Source organism: Delphinapterus leucas, chromosome 3, assembly GCF_059928025.1.
Source record: "Delphinapterus leucas isolate spDelLeu-1000000601 "Yukka" chromosome 3, BTC_Dleu_Yukka2, whole genome shotgun sequence".
In the NCBI taxonomy this organism is placed as follows: Eukaryota; Metazoa; Chordata; class Mammalia; order Artiodactyla; family Monodontidae; genus Delphinapterus; species Delphinapterus leucas.
Genome location: NC_143131.1, coordinates 119,444,819 through 119,464,390, shown reverse-complemented (window position 1 = coordinate 119,464,390; position 19,572 = coordinate 119,444,819). Strand labels below are relative to the sequence as shown.

The following is a 19,572-nucleotide window of genomic DNA, read 5'->3' as shown; positions in this document are numbered from 1 at the left end:
AATGGTTTCAGTTTTTCACCATTGAGGACAATGTTGGCTGTGGGTTTGTCATATATGGCCTTTATTATGTTGAGGAAAGTTCCCTCTGCCTACTTTCTGCAGGGTTTTTATCATAAATGGGTGTTGAATTTTGTCGAAAGCTTTCTCTGCATCTATTGAGATGATGTTTTTTTTCTCCTTCAATGTGTTAATATGGTGTATCACATTGATTGATTTGTGTATATTGAAGAATCCTTGCATTCCTGGAATAAACCCCACTTGATCATGGTGTATGATCCTTTTAATGTGCTGTTGGATTCTGTTTGCTAGTATTTTGTTGAGGATTTTTGCATCTATGTTCATCAGTGATATTCGCCTGTAGTTTTCTTTCTTTGTGACATCTTTGGTTTTGGTATCAGGGTGATGGTGGCCTCATAGAATGAGTTTGGGAGTGCTCCTCCCTCTGCTATATTTTGGAAGAGGAAAGCACTGAGTCTTAACCACTGGACCACCAGGAACTCCCATGGCCAAGTGACTTTTGACAAAATTGCAAAAGTCATTCAATGTAGGAAGTGTAGTCTTTTCAACAAATGGTACTGAAACAATTGGTCATCCATAGATAAAAAATTGACTCTCAACCTGAAGACAGAATATGCTTTTTATTTCTTGGATAAATACCTAAATACCCCTATTTTAGAAGATAACATAGGAGAAAAATCTTCAGGGATTAGGGTATGTGAACAGTTTTTAGACCTGACACCAAAAGCATGATCCAAAAAATAAACTGCACTTCACTGAAACTTAAAACTTTTGCTTTAGGAAGATCCTGTTAGGGGATGAAAAGACAAGCTATAGACTGGAAGACAATATCTCCAAACCACGTATCTGACAAAAGACTCATATGTAGAATATATAAATAACTCTCAAAATTCAACAGTAATAAAAAATCCAAATAGAAAATGGGCAAAACACAAAAACAGACGTCTCACTGAAGAAGTGGTGACAAATAAGAATATGAAAAGATTCAATATCATTAGCCATTATATAAATGTAAATTAAAACCACCAAGAGATATCATACACTTATTAGAACTGCTAAAGTAGAAAACAGTGACAGGACATTGGTTCAAGATAGCAAAGTAGAAGGACGTGCACTCACTCCCTCTTGCGAGAGCACTGGAATCACAACTAACTGCTGAACAATCATCGGCAGGAAGACACTGGAACTCACCAAAAAAGATACCCCACATCCAAGGACAAAGGAGAAGCCGCAATGAGACGGTAGGAGGGGAGCAATCACAATAAAATCAAATCTCATAACCGCTGGGTGGGTGACTCACAAATTGGAGAACACTTATACCAGAGAAGTCCACCCACTGGAGTGAAGGTTCTGAGCCCCACATCAGGCTTCCCAACCTGGGGGTCTGGCAACGGGAGGAGGAATTCCCAGAGAATCAGACTTTGAAGGCTAGTGGGATTTGATTGCAGGAGTTTGACAGGACTGGGGGAAACAGAGACTCCACCCTTGGAGGGCACACACAAAATAGTGTGCATATCAGGACCCAGGGGGAAGGAGCAGTGACCCCATAGGAGACTGAACCAGACCTACCTGCTAGTGCTGGAGGGTCTCCTGCAGAGGCAGAGGACAGCTGTGGCTCACCACAGGGACAAGGACACTGGCAGCAGAAGTTCTGGGAAGTACTCCTTAGTGTGAGCCCTTCGGAAGTCCACCATTAGCCCCACCAAAGAGCCCGCAGGCTCCAGTGCTGGGTCGCCTCAGGCCAAACAACCAACAGGGAGGCAACTGAGCCCCACCCATCAGCAGACAAGTGGATTAAAGTTTTACTGAGCTCTGCCCACCAGAGCAACACCCAGCTCTACCCACCACCAGTCCCTCCCATCAGGAAGCTTGCACAAGCCTCTTAGATAGCCTCATCCACCAGAGGGCAGAGAGCAGAAGCAAGAACTACAATCCTGCAGCCTGTGGAACGAAAACCACAGGCACAGAAAGATAAACACAATGAAAAGGCAGAGGACTATGTACCAGAGGAAGTAACAAGATAAAACCCCAGAAAAACAGCTAAATGAAGTGGAGATAGGCAACCTTCCAGAAAAAGAATTCAGAATAATGATAGTGAAGATGATCCAGGACCTCAGAAAAAGAATGGAGGCAAAGATCGAGAAGATGCAAGAAATGTCAAACAAAGACCTAGAAGAATTAAAGAACAAACACCTAGAAGAATTAAAGAACAAACAACGAGAGATGAACAATACAATAACTGAAATGAAAAATACACTAGAAGGAATCAACAGCAGAGTAACTGAAGCAGAAGAACAGATATGTGACCTGGAAGACAAAATGGAATTCACTGGGCTTCCCTGGTGGCGCAGTGGTTGAGAGTCCACCTGCCGATGCAGGGGACATGGGTTCGGGCCCCGTTCCGGGAGGATCCCACATGCCGCGGAGCAGCTGGGTCCGTGGGCCATGGCCGCTGAGCCTGCGTGTCTGGAGCCTGTGCTCCACAACGGGAGAGGCCACAGCAGGGAGAGGCCCGCGTACCACAAAAAAAAAAAAAAAAAAATGGAATTCACTGCTGTGGAACAGAATAAAGAAAAAAGAATGAAAAGAAATTAAGACAGCCTAAGAGACCTCTGGGACAACATTAAATGCACCAACATTCGCATTATAGGGGTCCTAGAAAGAGAAGAGAGAGAGAAAGGACCTGAGAAAATATTTGAAGAGATTATAGTCGAAAACTTCCCTAACATGGGAAAGGAAATAGCCGTCCAAGTCCAGGAAGTGCAGAGAGTCCCAGGCAGGATAAACCCAAGGAGAAACATGCCATAGTAATCAAATTGACAAAAATTAAAGACAAAGGGGAAAATGACAAATAACATACAAGGGAACTCCCATAAGGTTAACAGCTGACTTCTCAGCAGAAACTCTACAAGCCAGAAGGGAGTGGCATGATATACTTAAAGTGATGATAAGGAAGAACCTACAACCAAGATTACTCTACCCGGCAAGGATCTCATTCAGATTCAACAGAGAAATCAAAAGCTTTACAGACAAGCAAAAGCTAAGAGAATTCAGCACCACCAAACCAGCTCTAGGGACTTTCCTGGTGGCGCAGTAGTTAAGAATCAGCCAGCCAATGCAGGGGACATGGGTTCAAGTCCTGGTCCAGGAAGATCCCACATGCCGCTGAGCAACTAAGCCCATGTGCCACAACTACTGAGCCTGCACTCTAGAGCCCATGCACCACAACTACTGAGCCCGCGTGCCACAACTGCTGAAGCCCTTGGGCCTAGAGCCCACACTCCACAAAAAGAGAAGCCACCGCAATGAGAAGCCCAAGCACTGCAACGAAGAGTAGCCCCTGCTTGCTGCAACTAGAGAAAGCCTGTGCACAGCAATGAAGATGCAATGCAGCCAAAAATAAATTAAAAACAAAAACAAAGAAACAGCTCTACAAAAAATGCTAAAGGAACTGCTCTAAGTGGGAAACACAAGAGAAAAAAAAAAGGACCTACAAAACCAAACCCAAAACAATTAAGAAAATGGTAATAGGAACATACATATCGATAATTACCTTAAATGTGAATGGATTAAATGCTCCAACCAAAAGACACAGGCTTGCTGAATGGATACAAAAACAAGACCCATATGTATTCTGTCTACAAGAGACCCACTTCAGACCTAGGGACACATACATACTGAAAGTGAGGGGATGGAAAAGGATATTCCATGCAAATAGAAATCAAAAGAAAGCTGGCGTAGCAATACTCATATCAGATAAAATACACTTTAAAATAAAGAATGTTACAAGAGTCAAGGAAGGACACTACATTATTATCAAGGGATCAATCCAAGAAGAAGATATAACAATTATAAATATATATGCACCCAACATGGGAGCACCTCAATACAAAAGGCAAATGCTAACAGCTATAAAAGAGGAAATCAACAGTAACACAATAATAGTGGGGGACTTTAACACCTCACTTACACCAATGGACAGATCATCCAGACAGAAAATTAATAAGGAAACACAAGCTTTCAATGACACAATAGACCAGATAGATTTAATTGATATTTATAGGACATTCCATCCAAAAACAACAGATTACGCTTTCTTCTCAAGTGCACACAGAATATTCTCCAGGATAGATCACATCTTGGGTCACAAATCAAGCCTTGGTAAATTTAAGAAAACTGAAATCATATCAAGCACCTTTTCTGACCACAAAGCTATGAGATTAGAAATAAATTACAGAGAAAAAAAACGTAAAAGACACAAACACATGGAGTCTAAACAATACGTTACTAAATAACCAAGAGATCACTGAATAAGTCAAAGAGGAAATAAAAAACTACCTAGAGACAGATGCCAACGAAAACACGATGATCCAAAACCTATGGGATGCAGCAAAAGCAGTTCTAAGAGGGAAGTTTACAGCAATACAATCCTACCTCAAGAAACAAGAAATCTCAAACAATCTAACCTTACACCTAAAGGAACCAGAGAAAGAAGAACAAAGAAAACCCAAAGTTAGTAGAAGGAAAGAAATAATAAAGATCAGAGCAAAAATAAATGAAATAGAAACAAAGAAAACAATAGCAAAGATCAATAAACAAAATTGATAAACCTTTAGCCAGACTCATCAAGAAAAAGAGGGAGAGGACTTAAATCAACAAAACTAGAAATGAAAAAGGAGAGGTTACAATAGATACCACAGAAGTACAAAGCATCATAAGAGACTACTACAAGCAACTCTATGCCAATAAAATTGACAAGCTGGAAGAAATGGACAAATTCTTAGAAAGGTATAACCTTCCAGGACTGAACCAGGAAGAAACAGAAAATACGAACAGACCAATCACAAGTAATGAAATTGAAGCTGTGATTAAAAATCTTCCAACAGACAAAAGTCCAGGACCAGATGGCTTCACAGGCGAATTCTATCAAACATTTAGAGAAGAGCTAACACCCATCCTTCTCAAACTCCTTCAAAAAACTGCAGAGGAAGGAACACTCCCATACTCATTCTATGAGTCCACCATCACCCTGATACCAAAACCAGAGAAAGATACTACAAAAAAAGAAAATTACAGGCCAATATCACTGATGAACATAGACGCAAAAATCCTCAACAGAATACTAGAAAACAGAATCCATCAATACATTAAAAGGATCAAACACCATAATCAAGTGGGATTTACCTCAGGGATGAAGGATTCTTCAATATATACAAATCAATCAACATGATACACCATATTAACAAACTGAAGAATAATAACCATATGATCATCTCAATAGATGCAGAAAAATCTTCTGACAAAATTCAACACCCATTTATGATAAAAACTCTCCAGAAAGTGAGCAGAGAAGGAAACTACCTCAACATAATAAAGGCCATATACGACAAACCCACAGCAAACATCATTCTCAAAATCATGAAAAACTGAAAGAATTTCCTCTAAGATCAGGAAGAAGACAAGGACGTCCACTCTCACCACCATTATTCAACATAGTTTTGGAAGCACTAGCCATGGCAATCAGAGAAGAAAAAGAAATAAAAGGAATCCAAATTGGAAAAGAAGAAGTAAAACTGTCACTGTTTGCAGATGACGTGATACTATACATAGAGAATCCTAAAGATGCCACCAGAAAACTACTAGAGCTAATCAATGATTTTGGTAGAGCTGCAGGATACAAAATTAATGCACAGAAATCTCTTGCATTCCTATACACTAACAACGAAAGTTCTGAAAGAGAAATTAAGGAAACAATCCCATTCACCATTGCAACAAAAAGAATAAAATACCTAGGAATAAACCTACCTAAGGAGGTGAAAAACCTGTGCTCAGAAAGCTATAAGACACTGATGAAAGAAATCAAAGATGACACAGATGGAGAGATATACCATGTTTGGGGAGTGGAAGAATCAATATTGTGAAAATGACTTTACTACCCAAAGCAATCTACAGATTCAATGCAATCCCTATCAAATTACCAATGACTTTTTTTTTTTTTTTACAGAACTAGAACAAAAAATCTTAAAACTTGTATGGAGACATAATAGACCCCGAATAGCCAAAACAGTCTTGAGGGAAAAAAACAGAGCTGGAGGAATCAGACTCCCTGACTTCAGACTATACTACAAAGGTACAGTAATCAAGACAATATGGTACTGGCCCAAAAACAGAAATATAGATCAATGGAACAGGATAGAAAGCCCAGAGATAAACCCACGCACCTATGGTCAACTAATCTATGACAAAGGAGGCAAGGATATACAATGGAAAAAAAACTGTCTCTTCAATAATTGATGCTGGGAAAACTGGGCAGCTTCATGTAAAAGAATGAAATTAGAACACTCCCTAACACCATACACAAAAATAAATTCAAAATGGATTAAGGACCTAAATGTAAGACCAGACACTATAAAACTCTTAAAGGAAAACATAGGAAGCACATTCTTTGACATAAATCACAGCACGATCTTTTTTGACCCACCTCCTAGAGTAATGGAAATAAAAATAAACAAATGGGACCTAGTGAAACTTAAAATCTTTTGCACAGCAAAGGAAACCATAAACAAGACGAAAAGACAACCCTCAGAATGGCAGAAAATATTTGCAAACAAATCAATGGACAAAGGATTAATCTCCAAAATATATAAACAGCTCATACCGCTCAATATTAAAAAAACAATCAACCCAATTAAAAAATGGGCAGAAGGGCTTCCCTGGTGGCGCAGTCGTTGAGAGTCTGCCTGCCGATGCAGGGGACATGGGTTCGTGCCCCAGTCCGGGAGGATCCCACATGGAGCGGCTGGGACTGTGAGCCATGGCCGCTGAGCCTACGCATCCAGAGCCTATGCTCCGCAACGGGAGAGGCCACAACAGTGAGAGGCCCGTGTACCGGAAAAAAAATAAAATAAAATAAAAAAAAGGGGGAGAAGACCTAAATAGACATTTCTCCAAAGAAGACAGACAGATAACTAAGAGGCATATGAAAAGCTGCTCAACATCCCTCATTATTAGAGAAATGCAAATCAAAACTACAGTGAGGTATCACCTCACACCTGTTAGAATAGGCATCATCAGAAAATCTACAAACAACAAATGCTGGAGAGGGTGTGGAGAAAAGGGAACCCTCCTACACTGTTGGTGGGAAGGTAAGTTGGTGCAGCCACTATGAAAACAGTATGGAGGTTCCTCAGAAAACTAAAAATAGACTTACCATATGATCCAGCAATCCCACTCCTGGGCATATATCAGGACAAAACTATAATTCAAAAAGGTACATGCACCCCTATATTCATAACAGCACTGTTCACAACAGCCAAAACATGGAAGCAACCTAAATGTCCATTGAGAGATGAATGGATAAAGAATATGTGGTAAATATATACAATAGAATACTACTCAGTCATAAAAAGAACAAAATAATGCCATTTGCAGCAACATGGATGCAACTAGAGTTTAGCACACTAAGTGAAGTAAATCAGAAAGAAAGAAACCATGTGATATCACTTATATGTGGAATCTAAAATATGGCACAAATGAACCTATCTACAAAACAGAAACAGACTCACAGACATAGAGATCAGACTTGTGGTTGCCAAGGCGGAGGGGGGAGGGAGAGGGATGGACTGGGACTTTGGGGTTGGTAGATACAAACTATTATATTTAGAATGGATAAACAACAAGGTCTACTGTATAGCACAGGGAACTATATCCAATCTCTTGTGATAAACCATGTGGAAAAGACTATTAAAAAAATAATGTATATATGTGTATAACTGAGTCACTTTGTTGTACAGCAGAAATTAGAACAACATTGTAAATCAACTATACTTCAATTTAAAACAAAGTAAGGTGATCTTCACAATGAAAAACACAAAACAGTGCTTAAAGTAATTAAAGAATTCTTAAGAGACATACCATGCTCATGGATTGAAAAATTCAAGTTACTTTTTCCCAAATTGAAGCAATAGATTCTGATCAAAATCCAGAAGCTTTTTTTTTAAACAAAGTGACAGAACGATATGAAAATTTGTATAAAAATTAAAAGATCTAGAATAGCAAAAAACAATTTGGAAAGGAAAACAAAATTGGAGAACTAACACTACCGGGTTTCAAGACTTTATTACAATGCTACAAATATATATGTATTAGAACAGAGATTCCAGAAAAAGACTCACATATATATGGTCAAATGATTTTTAAGGAGGTGCCAAGATTATCTAGTGGGGAAAGGATTAGTGTTCTCAGCAAAATAAAACAAGCAAAAACTCAAAATGAATCATGCACCAAACTGTAAATAATAAAACTATAAAAATTCTGGAGGAAAACGTAGGAGAAAATCATCAGAACTTTCAACAGGCAAAGACTTCTTAAACAGAACATAGGGACTTCCCTGGTGGCGCAGTCGTTAAGAATCCGCCCGCCAATGTCGGGGACACGGGTTCAAGCCCTGGTCCGGGAAGATCTCACATGCCATGGAGCAACTAAGCCCGTGCACCACAACTACTGAGCCTGCGCTCTAGAGCCCACAAGCCACAGCTACTGAAGCCCGCGTGCCTAGAGCCAGGGCTCGCAAAAAGAGAAGCCACCACAATGAGAAGCCTGCGCACCACAAGGAAGAGTAGCCCCTGCTCGCCACAGCTAAAAGAAAGCCCACACACAGCAACGAAAACCCAATGCAGCCAATAAACAAATAAACAAACAGAACATAAGAAATACAAATTATAAAAGGAAGAAACTGGGGGCTTCCCTGGTGGCGCAGTGGTTGGGGGTCCGCCTGCCAATGCGGGGGACGCGGGTTCGTGCCCCGGTCCGGGAGGATCCCAAGTGCCGCGGAGCGGCTGCGCCCGTGGGCCGTGGCCGCTGGGCCTGCGCATCCGGAGCCTGTGCTCCGCGGCAGGAGAGGCCACAGCAGTGAGAGGCCCGCGTACCGCAAAGACAGAAAAAAAAAAAAAAAGATAAAAGGAAGAAACTGATAAACTGAGCTTTATCAAAATTACAACTTCAGCTCTTCAAAAGACACTAAGAAAATGAAAAGTTAAGTCGGTCTTTAAGACAAGTCACAATATCCACAAAACATGTATGTGACAAAGAACTCAGATCTAGAACTTATTTTTGAAAACTCTCATAACTCAATTTTAAGAAGAAAACTAATTCAGTTAAAGATGAACACAAGACTTGAACAGACTTCCAGAAGAAAATATACAAATAGCCAATATGCATATGAAAAGATGTTCAATATCTTCAGTCAACAGGAAAACTAAAGTCAATGATACAGTACTACACACACAGTAGAATGGCTAAAATTTTAAAGTTTGGCAATAGGAAGCATCGATGAGGATGCAGAGCATGTGGAAGTCTCATACACTGCTGACGTGAATGTAAAGTGATATCAAAACTTTGAAAAATAGTTTTTCAGCTTCTTATAAAGCTAAATATAGACCTTCCATATTATATGACCCAGCAATTGTGCTTTTAGGTATTTATCCAAGAAATGAAAAACATATGCCTACAAAAAGACTTGTACATGAATGTTCATATCACCTTAATCCAGAGTAAAACCAAACTGGGAAGAACCCAAATGTCCATCAGCAGGTGGGTGAATACACAAATTGTGCTATCTATATAATACAATACTGCTCAGCAATAAAAAGGAGCAAGCTACTGGTACGTGCAACAATGTGAATGAATTCCAAAAAAAAGTTGAGCAAAATAAGGCAGACACAAAAGAGTATATGTTGCAGGATTCCATTTAGATGAAATTCTGGAAGAAGCACAACTAATTTACAGTGACAGGAAACAGATCAGTGATTGCCTGGAGCTGGGCATGTGAGGAATTGATCTTGAAGGGGCATGAAGGAACTTTTGAAGGTTATAGAAGTGTTCTGTATTTTGATGAGAGTGGTGGTTACACAGGTGTGAATACTTGCCAAAATTCATTTAGATGTATAATTTTAAGTTACATTTTATTATATATAAATTATACTGCAATGAAATTGATTTTTAAAAAATTTAAAGCAAAGTGCAAAAGAGTATATACAGTCAGTTCTCACTTTGCATGGTAGTGCAGGATGTAAAAATGACCATGCAAACTGAAACTGTGTAAAGTGATCTTAATAAACAATGGGGGAAATTAAGACTCTTCCATGATTTTTAAAAATGTTTTAATGAAAACATTAAAGAATCTCTTGTAAAAAAAAAAATCTCTTGTAGGGAAGTAAAATAGTAAAACTAATATTTATTTAGTACATTGTAACCTAAAACAGTAGAACCAGGGCTTCCCTGGTGGCCCGGTGGTTAAGAATCTGCCTGCCAGTGCAGGGGTCACGGCTTCAAGCCCTGGTCCAGGAAGATCCCACATGCCACGGAGCAACTAAGCCCATGCACCACAACTACTGAGCCTGCGCTCTACAGCCCGTGAGCCACAACTACTGAGCCCACGAGCCACAACTAATGAAGCCCGTGCGCCGCAACGAAGAGTAGCCCCCCTCACTGCAACTAGAGAAAACTCGCGTGCAGCAAAGACCCAACGCAGCCAAAAAAAATAGAATAAAATAAAAAAATAAAACATTAGAACCACTGAGAATTAAAGGGCTTTATTTCTTAATAAAAAACTTAACAAGAAGAGCTTGAAAAGGGTTTGGCTTCTTCTAGTCCTACAACTTACAAAACAGAGCAAGCATCTTTTCTATGCCTTGGCGAATTGTCATACACCTTTTTATGTCTGGATCAATACCCAACATTTTATGTATCCTTTGAGCTTTCAATGTCATGAAGTATCTCTGAGAGTTCCTGTAATGCGAACGTTTTGCTGGTGTCATTTTTTTTCTGGGACATCTTCATTTTTCTCATCAAAACCACTTACCTCACTCATGTCATTAAGTTCACCTTCACTAGGTTCCTTTGGCTGCATGTCTAGAGACTCTTGAAGGCAGCAGTGTCAACATTCCCATGGTCAGCTATTCTGTAACTCCATTTATGTTCAGTTCAAATTTCACTTAGAGCCTTATCACTTTTGTTTCTTGGCTGCACTTTCATCTTTGTTGGTCAATTCCCTCCATACATTTTTGTACAATGTCATGTGGGTTTACCACTTGAAGACAAGAAGCCAGAACAAGTACACGCTCTGCTGTTTGTGCATGAACTAAATAACAGATGCACAGTAACGAATCACTAACAGACTGGAAGAAGCCATGTGATATGCACCACGATCAGTGACCAATCTTTTATTTGCAAAGTAATTTGTGGACTGAAGGGCCAACAGCAAAATTTGTACTTTATGCAATTACTCAGTTAATATACCATGGTAACCAAAGTTTGAATTGTTTTTAGGAGACTGGTATTATTTCAACTGTGGTAAGTGATATGTATGTATACCGTAACTGTTCAAAGCCAGGAAAGACTGCATAGCATGTTACTTTTTGTGTAAGAAAGAAGACAATATAAATATACGTGATTATTTTTTGCAAAAAGACACATAGTGAGTGGATATGAACAAGGCAGAAGAGAGAGGGGAGGAGCAACAATTTCCTGAGTACACCTTAAAACAAACACTTTTGACTTTAATTATGTAAATGTTTTACATATTCAAAAAGATACTAATCAACACTCAGCAATTTTAGAGTGTGGAAAAACTCTAAAATTGCATACAATAGAAATGAATAAACTTCATTTCAAATGAATAACATAACCATACTGCAAGTAACTTTGAACACTGTACTTTGACTGATAGAAGCCAGATACTATATTTTGAGTTGCCCTATGGGAGAGGTCCACATGGCAAGAAACTGAGGTAGGACTCTAGCTAACAGCCAGCAAGAAAACGAGGTCCTCATCCCAACAACCCATGAGGAACTGAACCATAGCCAGATTCCTGATCCACAAAACGTTTAAGATAACAAATACTTGTTATTTTAAACGATTAAGTTTTGGGCTAATTTGTTACACAGGAATGGATAACTAATATACTAACAAAAGATGCCTAGTTTAGATATAATCATGAGGAAGCATAAAACAAACCAAAATTAAGGGCATTCTATGATATAAATGGCTTATAGTCTCTTAAAAATGTCAGTGTAGGGCTTCCCTGGCGGCGCAGTGGTTGAGAATCTGCCTGCTAATGCAGGGGACACGGGTTCAAGCCTTGGTCTGGAAGGATCCCACATGCCACAGAGCAACTAGGCCCGTGAGCCACAACTACCGAGCCTGCGCGTCTGGAGCCTGTGCTCCGCAACAAGAGAGGCTGCGACAGTGAGAGGCCCGCACACCGCGATTAAGAGTGGCTCCCGCTTGCCACAACTAGAGAAAGCCCTCACACAGAAACGAAGACCCAACACAGCAAAAATAAATAAGTTAATTAATAAACTCCTACCCCCAACATCTTAAAAAAAGAAAAAGACAGTGTAAGGCAAAACAAGGCTGAGGAACTGTTTCAGATTAAAGTAAACTAAAGAGACATGACAACTAAATGCATTGTGTGAGCCTGGACTTGAAAAAATTACTGTAAAGTATGGGTAAAGTTTGAGTACAGACTATAATCATATTGTATCAATGTTAAACTTTCTTATTTTCATTATTGAAATTCAGTTATATAAAGAATGTCCTTGTTCTTAGAAAATACACAATGGGGCTTCCCTGGTGGCGCAGTGGTTGAGAGTCCGCCTGCCGATGCAGGGGACACGGGTTCGTGCCCCGGTCCGGGAAGATCCCACATGCCGCGGAGCGGCTGGACCCGTGAGCCATGGCCGCTGCGCCTGCGCGTCCGGAGCCTGTGCTCCGCAACGGGGGAGGCCACGGCAGTGGAAGGCCCGCGTACCGCAAAAAAAAAAAAAAAAAAAAAAAAAGAAAGAAAATACACAATGAAGTGCTCAGGAATAAAGAGACATTATATCTACAACTTACTCTCAAATAGTTCATAAAAACAGTAACCTGTGTACACTCATAAATACGTACACACGTGTACACACACATAGGCGTGACAGAGGATGAAAGAGAGAAATGATAAAGGAAATGTAGCAAAAGACAAAATATTAACAAGTGGATAAAGTGCATACAGTTCTTTGTACAATTCTTGCAACCCTTCTGTAAATTTGAAATTATTTCAAAATAAAAAGTTAAAAAAAAAACTTGCTGTGAAGGTATCTATCAAAATTACAAGCCCATTTTTTTCTTTGACTCAGCAATCCCACTTCTGAAAATTTACCCCACAAATATATTGCATATGTACAAAATAATGCAGGTACAAGGCTATTCAGTGCAGTTGTTTGTAATACTCAAAGATTGGAACAAGCCAGGTATCAATTTACTAACCAGGAGACTCATTAATAGCACAACAGAATACTAAGCAGCTGTTTAAAAAGCAGCTTTCTTCCGTATTAATATGAGAAAAGTTTTAAAGGATACATTGAGGAGTGAAGAAAGCAAGATACAGAACAATGTATTGCATGTTATCTCTTTTGTAAGAAAAGTGGGGATATAAAAACATATCCATAATTCACCCACATTTGCATAAAGAAATGCTGAAAGGATACTTAAGAAACTAATTACGTTTACCTCTACGGGTGTTAGGCTGCAGCCCGCGGGCCTACAAGCTCTGTACTTGCCCAACTCCAAGACTGAAGAAAAAGCCCGGAGACCGTGACAGAGACATCAATGATTTGTTGGATAGGGAATCCTACAAGTCAGAAGCAAAAGGTCGTGGAGCAACACTCCACCATGAACAGCAGGCAGCAAGCGGGACGTGGCAACAACCTTCACTACTCACGGGAAATGGAGGTTACCACTTATAGGGGGAAATGACGTCAGGTTGGCTCATCAGTTACCAGGGAAACCAGCGGCTGGGGCAGGGGGCAAGCACGTAGTTACTGATTAAACCCTATGATTAAGAGGATTGGATAATCATGTGAGTAGGGTGTAAGTGATGCAGGGACTGGTCAAGCAGGGGATGTACAGACAGCGAGAGAACAGCCACCTTGAGTGGCCTGACCATACGCTCCACCCCTACGTACTCTGCATGACCCTTACAATCTTGGTTCACCCCCTCTTCCACGATATCCCTGATGTCAGGTATGTAGAGGTGCACCGCAACCACACACCACAAATGCCACACAGACGCCAGCAGCTAAAGAGTATCAAGAGTAAGACAGCTGGTATGTGAAAAATACTCATTCGCCATGTGGGCAAATTGTGGAGCCAAGCGCTTACCGAGTTGATGGAGAGGGAATCTATGGCAGGGTTGTCCTGGCCTAAAGCTTTCGTAGCAGAGGAAATACTGTGGGAGTTATTGGGTATATATACACAACACTGAGTTTGAATGAGAGCACAGGTCCCGCCTTGTGCTGCCATTAGCATGTCCAGAGCCATCCTGTTTTGAAGGACCACTTGTCTCATTTGGGTGGTCTCCTCCAACAGGAGGGTAATTGCATGTCTAGTATTATTTAAGGCAGCTGCTGTATGTTTAGCCAGGGCTTCTACTCGCCATTCTACAGCAATAGAGGCATCTCGCTGCAGACCCAAGCAATCAGACACATTTCACAGTGAGGCCGCCGCCGTTGCCCAGTCCGTGAACAGACTCCCTCTGCACAGGCTAGGGATGAAATGTAAGATTTTTCACAGGTACAATACAGAAAATATCATGACCTTTGAGCAAAATACAAGCAGTAACAGCACTCTGAGATAATATCACCCCTGCCTGTGGTTTTTTGTCTTGGCCTGCAGTACCATACCGCCTATCCACCCTCAGTACCCTCAGCTGGTGCCGAATACTGACGAGGCGGTATAACAAGACCACCAGGTTAAAATGATGCTGATTTTCTCTAGTAAGGGTCTCTGATTAATTACCTTAGTAGTTTAAGTGGGGCTGGGTAGAAGACAGGTGAAATCTATAAGTCCCTTTCTAATCCTATTCCCCACATACACTGTGGAGTATGCAAACCCAAACCACTGGGGACTTAACTGCCCGTCCCAGGGCCAATTTGTAATGTTTTCCTCTGGTGGCAAGTGCAAAAGTGAGTTATTGTCCTGACCGATAGTTGGCAATGGCCTTTCAGTGATTGACAGTTGAACTAAGACGGTTTGACTAGTTGCCCCTGCGTTGACAAGCCATCGACACTGAGACAATTGCTCCTGGGATGTTCAGTTATAGGAGAAGGGGGAGAAGGAGGCTACCATTTATAGTGCGGTTGATGTCAGGTTGGTTCATCAGTTACCAGGGAAACCAGCGGCTGCGGCAGGGGGCAAACACATAGGTGATTAAGCCCTATGATTAAGAGGATTGGATAGTCATGTGAGTAGGTTGTAGGTGAAACAGGGACTGGTCAAGCAGGGGATGTTCAGAGGGCAAGAGAGCAGCCACCTTGAGTGGCCTGACCGTACAAGGGGGTAGGAGGAAACAAGTGGAACAGAAAAAGGACAGGAATGGGAAAGAGAAAATACATGCCTATTATATTGTTTTGATTTTTGAACCATGTAAATGTGCTTCCTACCCCAAAGTAAAATAAATAAAAGAAAATTAGTAAGATTGAGGTAGATAGCAGACCTATAAGGATTCAAAAAAGGTGTCCCTGAGATATTATTAACCGGGAAAAGCAGGTTGCAGAACAGTATATGTACTGTAAGACGATCCCTGTTGTGCAAACAGCACACACATTTACATATACAGAAAAATGCTTGGAAGTATACATAATCAGGTATTAACAGTAGTGACATCTTGGGGGTGAGTCTGGAGGCAAGGTGAGGGTGGTGAGGAGAATCTGATGTTTTATTTTCTTAAATCTCCTTTTAAATTGAAATATTGTTTACATACAGTGAAATGCAAGGATCTTAAGTTCAATGAGTTTTGGCAAATGTATACACCCATATAATCTACCCCCATCAAAATATGGAAAATTTCTATACCCTCAAGGGCAAAAGAAGTTCTATGATCATTAATACTGTTGCTTTCCGCTTCAAATGCTTACTCACTGTTAATTCACTTAAGGAATATTTATTTAGAGCTTAATAGTGTCAAGCACTGTTACAGGCCTTAAAAACATAGCATGAAAAAATAAATAAATCCTTGTCATCTAGGAGCTATATACTTGCTGGTTAGAGAGAGCTAACACATTGATAAGGAGGAAAGTATGTACCAGGTGAAAGTCATAGAATAAGAAGCAGTATCTTTTTTACAACGTTACTGGGGACTCTACAGGATGTTTAAGGTAGGTGTGGGTATACAATCTTCCAAGTACATTCACAATATTAAAATCCAAAAATTTTATTATTATTGCTATTCATTTTATCCTAAACATTCCTTATCTGAAATTTTACTGTTTATAAGCCAAAAACTGATGGTGAAGAAAAACTGAGCTTAAAAATGTCCATGGAAAATATACAATCAAGTGGGAGAAAATTAAACAACAACAAATTTTAAAAGCCTGATAAGTTATAATCCAAACAGAATTCCAGAGGCAGAAAAGAACTGGGTACCAGGACTAGTCTCAAGAGTGGGGTGAGTATGAATTAGAGACAGTGAGGTTCTCTGGGTGCTGGTTGTTTCTAATAGTGAAAAAAGATCAATAAGAAAAATAAAACACAGCAGTAGCTCTGCCATGAGCCCAAAAACATACCTGTGTAGAGCTATCAGGAAGTTTATCATGCTCAACCTGGTAAAGTTCTACCCATCTGAAGGGATTATCACAATGGAAGAAATCAGAGTAAAAGAATGGTGACCATATGCCCAACCACACTCTTAATATCTGCACTTGGATGTTTCTCAGACTCTTAAACTTAACATGCTTACAACTCAACTCTTGATTTCTTTGAAATCTACCCTTCACTAGTCTTCCACATCTCACTAAATGGTACCTTTGTCCATCCAGTTCCTTAATTCAGAAACCTGGAAATAACTCTTATGCCCCCCTTTTCATCCTTTATTCAGTGAACAATTTTTTATTAAGAATCTATCACGTAAAAGAAAAGAAAGAAAAGACAAACTATGACAAAAAAAAAAAAGAATCTATCATGCTCCAGGCAATGATATGAAGAATATAATAATAAAGAAAACAGTCCCTGCCCTTACGGAATTTACATTCCACCCACTCCATTATTGTCTTGTTGGATATATTTCCTAAATACATCTCCAATCTACCCATTTATTTCTTTTTTTGTATAAATTATTTTATTTTATTTTATTTTATTTATTTTTGGCTGCATTGGGTTTTCATTGCTGTGCACGGGCTTTCTGTAGTTTTGGCGAGCCAGGGCTACTCTTTGTTGCGGTGCGCCGGCTTCTCATTGTGGTGGCATCTCTTGTTGTGCAGCACAGGTTCTAGGCACACGGGCTTCAGTAGTTGTGGCCTGTGGGCTCAGTAGTTGTGGCTCACGGGCTCCAGAGCGCAGGCTCAGTAGTTGTGGGCTTAGTTGCTTTGTGGCGTGCGAGATCTTCCCCGACCAGGGCTCAAACCCGTGTCCCCTGCATTGGCAGGCAGATTATTAACCACTGTGTCACCAGAGAAGTCCCTATCCATTTATTTCTATATCCACCGCCTTCCCTTGAATCCAGTGCAGCACCATTTCTTACCAGGAACGCAGTCTCCCCTCTGTTCTCCCTACTTCCATTTACAACCCTCATATATCTATTCACCACACAGTAGCCAGAGTAATCTTTTAAAACTTTAAACCAGGGCTTCCCTGGTGGCGCAGTGGTTGGGAGTCCGCCTGCCGATGCAGGGAACACGGGTTCGTGCCCCGCTCCGGGAGGATCCCACATGCCGCGGAGCGGCTGGGCCAGTGAGCCATGGCCGCTGAGCCTGCGCGTCCGGAGCCTGTGCTCTGCAGCGGGAGAGGCCACAGCAGTGAGAGGCCTGCGTACCGCAAAAAAAAAAAAAAAATTTAAACCATATCTTGTCTCTGCCTTGTTTCAAACCTTTCAATAGCTCCTAAGTACAAGGTTACTTAAAATGTACCTCACTTACTTATTTTCCATTTCTAACCTCCCTAACCCTTTTTAATTTGCTCACCTTTTCTTTTCTTTTTTAAAGGTCCTTTATACATGCTATTCCCTCTGCCTGACAATTTCTTCTTTAATCTCCTTGTTACCTAGCTAACTTATATTCATCCTCCAGATAGCACAGTAAGAATCACTTCCTGAAAGAAGACTTACCTGACCCTTCAGACTAGAGTAGGCCTCTCTATTACAAGCTCTCTTAGCACCCGGTTTTTCTCCTTGGTGGCATTTATCAGGCTTGTAAAAGATCATATCATAGAATGGGGGCCCATTAATTGCAGAAATCATATCTGCCTGTTCATTGATGCACCCTTGGCACCTAGGACAATGCCTTGCATATAATAGGCAGTTAATAAATATTTGTTACAGAAATGAATGAATGATCCACTCTACTAGACTTGGGACAGACACTAGTGTTTGCTCTGTTTGGGGGTGGACTCTTCCAACCTACTCCTGCACAGAATGTAAGGCTGAACTTACGTAGAGGTGATTTAAGCTTATACTATATTCTCTTACATTATATTCTCATTCAGTATGAGAATAGAGCACCCTACACCTCTTGTTTTTCAAAAGCATATGCAATATACAAAAATCAATAGTTTTTCTGTAAACTAGCAATCAGAAAATGAAATAAGAAATACATTTTACGATAACATCCAAAAGCATCAAATGTGTAGGAATAATTTAATTAAAGATATACAAAACCTAAAACATTGCTGAGAGAAGTTAAAGAAGACCTAAATAAATGGAAATATGAAATATATACTATTCTCCTGGATTGGAAGTCTCAATATGGTTAAGATGACCCCTCCACCAGTAGATTTATAGTTTCAAGGCAATCAATCCCATTCAAAATCCCTTCAGGCTTTTCCCCTCTAGAGAGTGACAAGACAATTTTAATTTATTTGGACAGGTAAAGAACTAAGAATAGTCAAAACAGTGTTAAAGAAGAAGAAAAAACTTGGGAGACTTACTACCTGACCTCAAGACTTATAAAGCTACAATAATCAAGACAGAGTGGTATCGGCAAAGGGATGGATAGATCAATGGCACATGATGTAGAGTCTAGAAATAGACCCATATATATAGATCAAATGATTTTCAACAGGGGTACCAAAGCAATTCAATAGGAAAAGGAAAAGTTTTTTGACAAGTGATGCTGGAAAAACTGGGCATCCATATGGGAAAAAAGAACCTTAACCCCTACCTCACCGAATCGCTGCCTCATACCACATATGCAAAAACTACTTTAAAAAATGTAAAAAGAAGAGTCAGTAGGTATAAAACAAGTGCCCCTTGTTCACCAGGAATATTCACTGCCTCCTCTAACGTACTGCCAGAACAATGTTAAATAAGGTAAAGCCAGTAAATGAAAGTGACACGTATATGTTGAGATGCTTGCCTTTTCTTGGTTTCCAAGCTTTAGCAAACTTTTCAGGTGAGCATCAGAATCCAGGTTGAAAATGCCAAATTATCTGATTTGTTGAATTCCTTTTGGAGACCAACAGCCAGGTGGAATTTATAATAAAATTAACATATCTTGCACAACAAAACCCACACCAACAAGGAACCCT

General features: G+C 40.2%; 1 protein-coding gene across 5 annotated transcripts in view; it reads right to left on the bottom strand.

The window, feature by feature from the left end:
* LOC111183016 (protocadherin gamma-C3) overlaps nucleotides 1–19,572 on the bottom strand; it is a 110,171-nt gene that overhangs the window by 50,484 nt on the left and 40,115 nt on the right. The window lies entirely within an intron of this gene.